The following is a 7,680-nucleotide window of genomic DNA, read 5'->3' as shown; positions in this document are numbered from 1 at the left end:
GAGGCTGTGGGTCTGGTACACATCACCGTGCATGTAATGGAAACACAGTTGGCATGGCATGTTTTCATGAATCCCTGCCTCAGTACCTGGCACTTGCAGAAACAATGAGCCCAACCATGGTTCTGTCCATTGGCTGCCATTTCTGCAGTGACCCATTCAAAGGCTGCTAGGTTTTGGTGGCATGAATGGAGTCCATACTGGCTCTCAACCCCTTCCCAAGTAGTGAGGAGATCCACTACCTCCTCCTGGGCTCAGTTGGTGTTGGCCTTGCAGATGGCACTGGACAATAATGGTGGGGCCATTGTTGAAGGATCAGGGGATGAGTGGATGAATAGAGGGGTGTCCAAAGTGGCCCTTGACTCAGTGGATGAACAATTGGATGGGTGGGCAGGTCCCCCAATGAGAAGATCTTCCTGGTGGGTGAATAGGTCCATGGTTGTTCAGATGGACCTGACTCTGATGCTAACCTTTAGTGGCTGGTGAACATGAAATTGCTGGCAAATTCACCATTCAGGACAATTAATTGGTGGGTAAAACTGCTTGGGCCCTGTTACTTTTGGGCAGTCGGGTTCTAACACCAGGCCTACAGCAGCTGCCCCAAGTTGATGATGGCCTGGGATCGGGGCAGAAGTGGTGCCTGGAGGACCAACTGGGGCACTTGTGCTAGGATGATGCCCTGAGATGCACTTTGCAATACCCCAGAAGAAGCTGTTACTGCCTCTTGTCCTGGATCCGTTTTTTGGGCTTCGCCTTGGGACATGGGAAATGGATGGCTGTATGCATGCACTTTGTCCCAGGAAAATACAGTTTCTCTTAGGACAAATACAGTCTCTGTTCAGTGGCTTAGACGGTGAGATACAATAAACAGGTTCTGACTTCAGAGCTTTCAGAGTTCAAAGCAAAGTGGAATGAAAGTGTATTTGCTTAGCTACAAATTGGTTGGACGTCCTCACATTCACACAGTATTTGCAGTCACCCCAGAGATTCTTCCCCAGGGGCTCAAGGACATGTAGGAAAGAAGCACATGTCGGAGTCATGAAAGGGCCTGTCCTTATTTCAAAGGTAAGTGGCAGGTACTTCAGCTTACGTTCTCTGAACAGCCCAATATCTCGTATCTGAGAGAGCTTCCCACGGCTCCTCCCCATTCATCTTTGTGACCCTGTGTTAAGATACTTGACTTTTAACTGCCTTGCAATTAAACCTGATTTGAAAAGAGAAATCTCAGTTAACATCCACTGATTCCATCTTTCTGCTTGTCTATACAACTATCTGTGTACCAAATTTCATTTCTCGCTATCATCTTCCTTTCTGTTGTCTCTGTTCACCAACCGGTCTTATAACTTTCTGTCATTCGCTTTTTGTTTTCTTTAGCCTTGTACAGACCTCCCTGCTGCCTTTATTGTCATCTATCCCTGGCCATACCTCTCTTTTTTTTTGTCTTTTTATCTTGATTTTTATCTTGGAGTGTGTGTCAGTATTCCTCTCTTTGATTCTTTGTATTTCTAGATGTGCATTTCTTTCTTTCATTCTGTCTATTCATCTATTTCTCTTCATTTCTCTCCTCCTTTTTTCTTCTAACTGGATACATCACTTCTCTCTTCGCTTTCTTTGATAATAACAAACACAAAATAGGTATAACAATTCAAAAGTAAGTTTCTACAGATATTCTCATCACCTATATCATTTTCTTTTCCTTTAAATTCTGCCAAGGGCTGGATTCTTATAGTAACTGGTAGTGATGAGTTCCAAAGGGTAATTACATCATCATTATCATCATCATCATCATCATAATTATTATTATTATTATAGACAACATCATAAACATCATCATAACATAGTTTATATTATTTTTAGTTCAAACATTTTATGGGAAAGAGCAGCTATCACTAATTTATCTTCTTTGTACTATTTAATATTGTGGGTTACTTTATTTTGTCTCATTCTGTTCAATCTCTGTTGCCCACTGCATCATCTTTTTTTGTATCCTATTCCCACAATTTCTTATTTACAAATATTACAGTAGTACTTAGACACTTCTGTTACAATAGTTTCTAGAAAGCATCATTCTGGTGCATGCCAAATTAGTTATCTCTGTTTTGATCCTCAAGTGATGTAAATGGAGCTGCACTTTTATACATGAAAGGAATATTTGTCCCACTTGTTTCAACATAGCTACATTGATTTGTACCAACTGAATGTGCAATGTATTAATCTCAAGGGAGCTGAACTAAACTTCTATAATAATTTGTCGTTGGTCTAAGTGTCCATTTCTATTCAGTCTAGACTTGTCAAAAGAACTAAGAGAACCAGGTATCAAATTCTCATAAAATGTCAAAAGCATTCAGGTGCTTAACTCTCTTAGGACTCTTTGAAAGCCTCAAACTTAACTTTAGCCTCTCTCTTTCTCTCCACACACAAGCATACATTCACCCCTTTCTTTTGGCATTCTGCCTGCATATGTGTCTGCATGTATCTTTTCATATCCCTCTGGTTTTCAGTCTCTCTCTATTTAATTGCAGTTATAATTTCTATGTTTATCTATACTAAACACATATATCGGTCCCCCTTTCCCAAGTGTTTTAGTTCCATCTTGCCATCCTTAAGCAACTGTGGCTGTCCCAATTTTAAATATATGGTTATAGACAATAATTTATAAGCTTTCTGTTTCTGCAATGGTGAAAGTAGGTCACACCCATTCTACACAGGCTTTTCCTTTTCTGAAAAGCACTTTAACAAGTTTTCACTCTTCTTCACACTGACTCCAAATCTAATTTATGAGACTGACATTTTCTCCTCTGTGAACCTGAATTCGTGTAAGAGAAACGGATCATATGACTATTTTTCTAAGGAAGTCCAAGGGAATTTAGCAATCGTCTTCCAATGAATTTCATGTGGGTAGCAAATTCAATTAGGCTCTTTCTGAAAGTCTCATCCAAGTGTTTCTTAGTAATATAAAATCAGTTTAATGACCTTTGCTTCTACATATTTGAATGCTGTTTGCATCAATATATTACTCCAAATGCATATTCAAAATGAGACATTTGATGCCAAAGACTCGATTCATGAGCTGGGTGCTTCAATCTCTTTGTTCCTTCTGGAAATCCTTGGCTGGAAGGGACCTCAGAAGATCATGTAATCCAGCTCCCGGCTCAAGGCAGGATCAACTCTGATTAAACCATCCTGGATAAATGTCTGTCTAACCTGCTCCAAGGATGGAGATCCCAGTTTCTCTAGGAAGGCTGTTCTAAATGAGCACAGGCTGGCTGTTTGCATCAATATATTACTCCAAATGCATATTCAAAATGAGACATTTGATGCCAAAGACTCAATTCATGAGCTGGGAGCTTCAATCTCTTTGTTTCTTTCGGAAATCATTGGCTGGAAGGGACCTCAGAAGGTCATGTAATCCAGCTCCCAGCTCAAGGCAGGATCAACCCTGATTAAACCATCCTGGCTAAATGTCTGTCTAACCTGCTCCAAGGATGAAGATCCCAGTTTCTCTAGGTAGGGACCTCAGAAGGTCATGTAATCCAGCTCCCAGCTCAAGGCAGGATCAACCCTGATTAAACCATCCTGGCTAAATGTCTGTCTAACCTGCTCCAAGGATGAAGATCCCAGTTTCTCTAGGTAGGCTGTTCTGTCCCATTTTGGGTGCCAGTGGGCCTTGGGACATTTTCAGTTTGTGCAATTCCAAATTTGGGGATTTTGAGCTACAATAAAGTTGGAACAATACAGAAGCAGGCACTCCCAATGAGTCTGAGCATGCAGTGCTCATGCTCCACCACTATAGGGATGCTGAGCAGATATTCCAGTATGCCTTGCTCCACTGATTCCCGAGAAGTGAACGAAGTGCAAATTGCCTGCTTTTGGCTTGTGGGGGAATCTGAGGTTTTGGGGCGCAGATGATGGTGGTAGGGCCCAACCCTGCTCTTCCCCTGGGTACTCTAGTAGAAGCTTAGTTCCTGTGTGCAGTGTGGGAAGGGCCAAGGAGCTAGTTTGCAGCTTGTTGTCATGCTTCACCACTATAGGGATGCTGAGCAGATATTCCAGCATGCCTTGCTCCACTGATTCCTGAGAACTGAGCAAAATGTAAATTGCCTGCCTCGCTGACAGCCTGCTTTTGGCTTGTGGGGGAAGCTGAGGTTTAGGGGGGCAGATGATGGTGGTGGGGCCCAACCCTGCTCTTCCCCTGGGTACTCTAGTAAAAGCTTAGTTCCTGTGTGCAGTGTGGGAAGGGCCAAGGAGCTAGTTTGCAGCTTGTTGGGACAATTAAGGGTTAATTCCTGTCTCCAAAGCTGTAAATAAGGATGGGGAATGGTGCATTCTGGGATGCTGGAAGACAGCAGTATCTCTATGTGGCAGGCACATGTTTGATGTTCCTGTCAAAGATGCTACGATGCTTAACTCTCTTAGGACTCTTTGAAAGCCTCAAACTTAACTTTAGCCTCTCTCTTGCTCACCACACACATGCATACATTCACCCCTTTCTTTTGACACCCTCTGCCTGCATATGTGTATCCATGTGTATTTTCATATCCCTCTGGTTTTCAGTCTCTCTCTATTTAATTTCATCACCATCATCATCAAAAAAACCCCAACCCATTCAGTGCTTTTAAAACTCTCTCCCTATGATTGTTGCAGTGTTATCTGAGCTGCTGGGGGAGCCCGAGTCACATCGAGTCATGTCTAGAGGTTATAAGAGAGGAGAGAACAATAGATGACGGTGTTTCATAAGCTTGTTCCAAAAGGATATATATAATTTTAAAGAGTATGTTATTGAATATATTTCACAACATCCAGCAATGTATTGGATAATATTCAGTTGTATCCCCTTACTGTGTCTTCTGACTTGACAGATGAATTTTACAGCCAGTGCAGAAAGGGGGAACCAGAGTAGTCCATATGTTTTCATCCTCCAAGGATGCCCTGGCAATTGTGATTTTCAGGTCTCCCTCTTCATGCTCTTCCTCTTCATGTACATCCTGATAGTGACAGCAAATGTCTCCATTATGCTCTTAGTGAGAACTCACCCACAACTACACACACCCATGTACTGGTTTCTCTGCAACCTCTCTTTCCTGGAAATATGGTACACAACAGCTTGTGTCCCTAAAGCCCTGGCAGTCCTCTTGGAGAAAAGTCAGGCAATCTCCTTCCTCACCTGCCTCCTACAGATGTACTTTGTTTTCCCCCTGGGTGTACAGAATATTTCCTCCTGGCTGTCATGGCCTATGACCGGTATTTGGCCATATGCTACCCACTGCACTATAGCTCCATTATGAATGGCACCTTGTCTGCTCAGCTGGCTCTTGGCTCTGTGGCTTTCTAGCTATTTCTGCCCAAGCATATTTGATCTCCAGGCTGTCCTTCTGTGGACATAATATCATTAATCATTTCTTTTGTGACATAGCCCCATGGATAGTTCTCTCCTGCACTGACACACGTTCAGTGGAGCTGGTGGCCTTCATCATCTCATTCATTGTCATCCTGGGCTCATGCACAATAACTCTGGTATCCTATGTTTACATCATCTCCACAATATTGAGCATCCCATCAGCCAAAGATCTCCAAAAGGCCTTTTCTATTTGTTCTTCTCATCTGATTGTCGTGATTATCTGGTATGGCTCCACCATTTTCCTGCATGTCAAGCCTTCCATAAAGGAATCACTCCATTTGACCAAAACTGTCCATGTACTAAACACTATTGTCACTCCAGTGCTGAACCCCTTTATCTATGCTTTGAGGAACAAAGAGGTGAAGGTTGCTTTGAGAAAAGTGGTCGGGTCAGTGCGGCATGACTCGTACTCTCAAAATGTTACTCTCAGTAGATAAACAATATCGTGTTTGATAACATTTTTATGGTCCAAGTGCTGATATCCCTTATTCTTAAAAGACACTATGACCTCAGCGTGCTAGAAAGAGGATGTCATGCCTGGGGAGGTCAGGCCCTGTAGACCTGGGCTCCATTTCCAAGCCTATCGCAGAGGAAGTCTGTGACCTGGTCAAGTTGCTGCAGTTCTCCGTGCCTGTTTTGCCATCCACAAGCTAGAGTTAATGGTGCTGGCTTCATTTTCTTAAGGCTTTCTGGACTCTACTGAGGATTAGTGTCTGATTTTGTTATGATCTCCCTTTAGCTCCCCTGAAAATGCGATCCATTGTCATTATTACAATGACATGTAATGGCCAGGCCTGTTCCAGACTTGTTCCAAAGAACAAGTGGTATGGCACAATCTGTCCCTTACTATAACATTGATATCATCCATATACAATGCTTCTTTCACTTCTTACTCTCATCCACCTGGCACTGGGGCCCTGGGGGTTACTAGGAATAATGACCACATACTAAAGGAGAGTAGATTTAGATCAGATATCAGGAAGAAAATCTTTATGGTGAGGGTTGCCAAAATATGGAATGAGCTTGCAAGGGAGGTGGTGCTTTCCCCTACCTTGGAGGTGTTCAAGAAAAGATTAGATAGGCACCTAGCTGGGGTTATTTAACCCCCACAGTCTTTCCTGCCTATAGCAGGGGGTTGGACTCGATGATCTACAAGGTCCCTTCCGACCCTAGAAATCTATGAAATCTATGAACCCTCTTAATGACTGTGTCCCCACCTCAGTCTCTGCACAAACATCTCAAAAGCACAAATAAAAGGTGCTGGGGGAAGGGGAAACCCCTGCTGTTCCCCAGACTAAATAAAAATAAGACTTGTTCAAGTGAAAATCTAACCAGCATGTCCATTTTTACTATGAGTGGTACATGTACCACAGTTTGGAAACTACTGTATTAAGCCATAGATCTGTAGAAGCTTTTAACTTCTTTCTGCCTGGCACTCTGTGCTACCATATACCCCTGTAGCAGTGTATTAGAAAGATGATTTTTTATGGGGATCAGACATATAGGATGCAGCACTCTGTGCTGCCTTATGCTGGTGTAGACAAGAAACCACAAGTTTGATTCTTGTGTATGAATACTGCAAGGACAATCAGGCTGAAATACACAGCAGTCATAATTACACTGGTGAAGGTGTTGTGTGTCTATGTCTATTCAGAGGTAACCATTTCCTCAAGGAAAATGGCTTGTAATAGCCACTGTGAGGCAGTGTGATAACCTTCATGACTCAAGGCATGGATATAAATTGCAAAGGATGAGCAGCTATCAGTGGGCAGCTGCACATACACAGTAGGGGCTGAGAACCACTGGCTTACACCCATCACACACCTAATGGAGCTACATTCTCCTCTATTTTATGTAGGAACTTATACCATAGTTATTATAACGGTGTGTATGCTCATCCCACCTTCCAAGCAGTCTTAAGAGCACCTCTGAGAGACAGGACATCCCCAGAGTGGCTTTACTGTCTCATTTCTAGGCTGTCACAAGCAGGCCAGAGGCAGGGAGTAAAAGAGCTGCTGTGGAGGGTCCAACCCATCCCCAAATTCTGCCTAAAAGCAACAGGTGCCTCTGCTCCTTCCTCCCTACTAGAAGACCACCTCTGCACACCACAAGTCCTCCCCAGTGGCAGCTCACTAGACAGACCACCTCTATCACTGCCTGTTTCTCCAGTGGTGGGCAGCAATGAGAGTGGCAGGCCTGGCACTCTGCTGTCCCTCCCTGTGCCCCACTACAACTCAGGTGATCTGCCTTGAGATCCTGTCTGGGAAGGCACTGTTCACATCCAC

General features: G+C 43.4%; 1 pseudogene; it reads left to right on the top strand.

The window, feature by feature from the left end:
* Positions 1-5,832, top strand: part of LOC106723307 — an 18,662-nt pseudogene extending 12,830 nt beyond the window's left edge.
* Positions 5,833-7,680: the final 1,848 nt, after the last annotated feature.

This window comes from Alligator sinensis, unplaced genomic scaffold (assembly GCF_000455745.1).
Source record: "Alligator sinensis unplaced genomic scaffold, ASM45574v1 scaffold1428_1, whole genome shotgun sequence".
NCBI classification, from domain to species: domain Eukaryota; kingdom Metazoa; phylum Chordata; order Crocodylia; family Alligatoridae; genus Alligator; species Alligator sinensis.
Note: the sequence above shows the minus strand (reverse complement) of the source record. Positions and strands in the feature narration are given on the sequence as shown.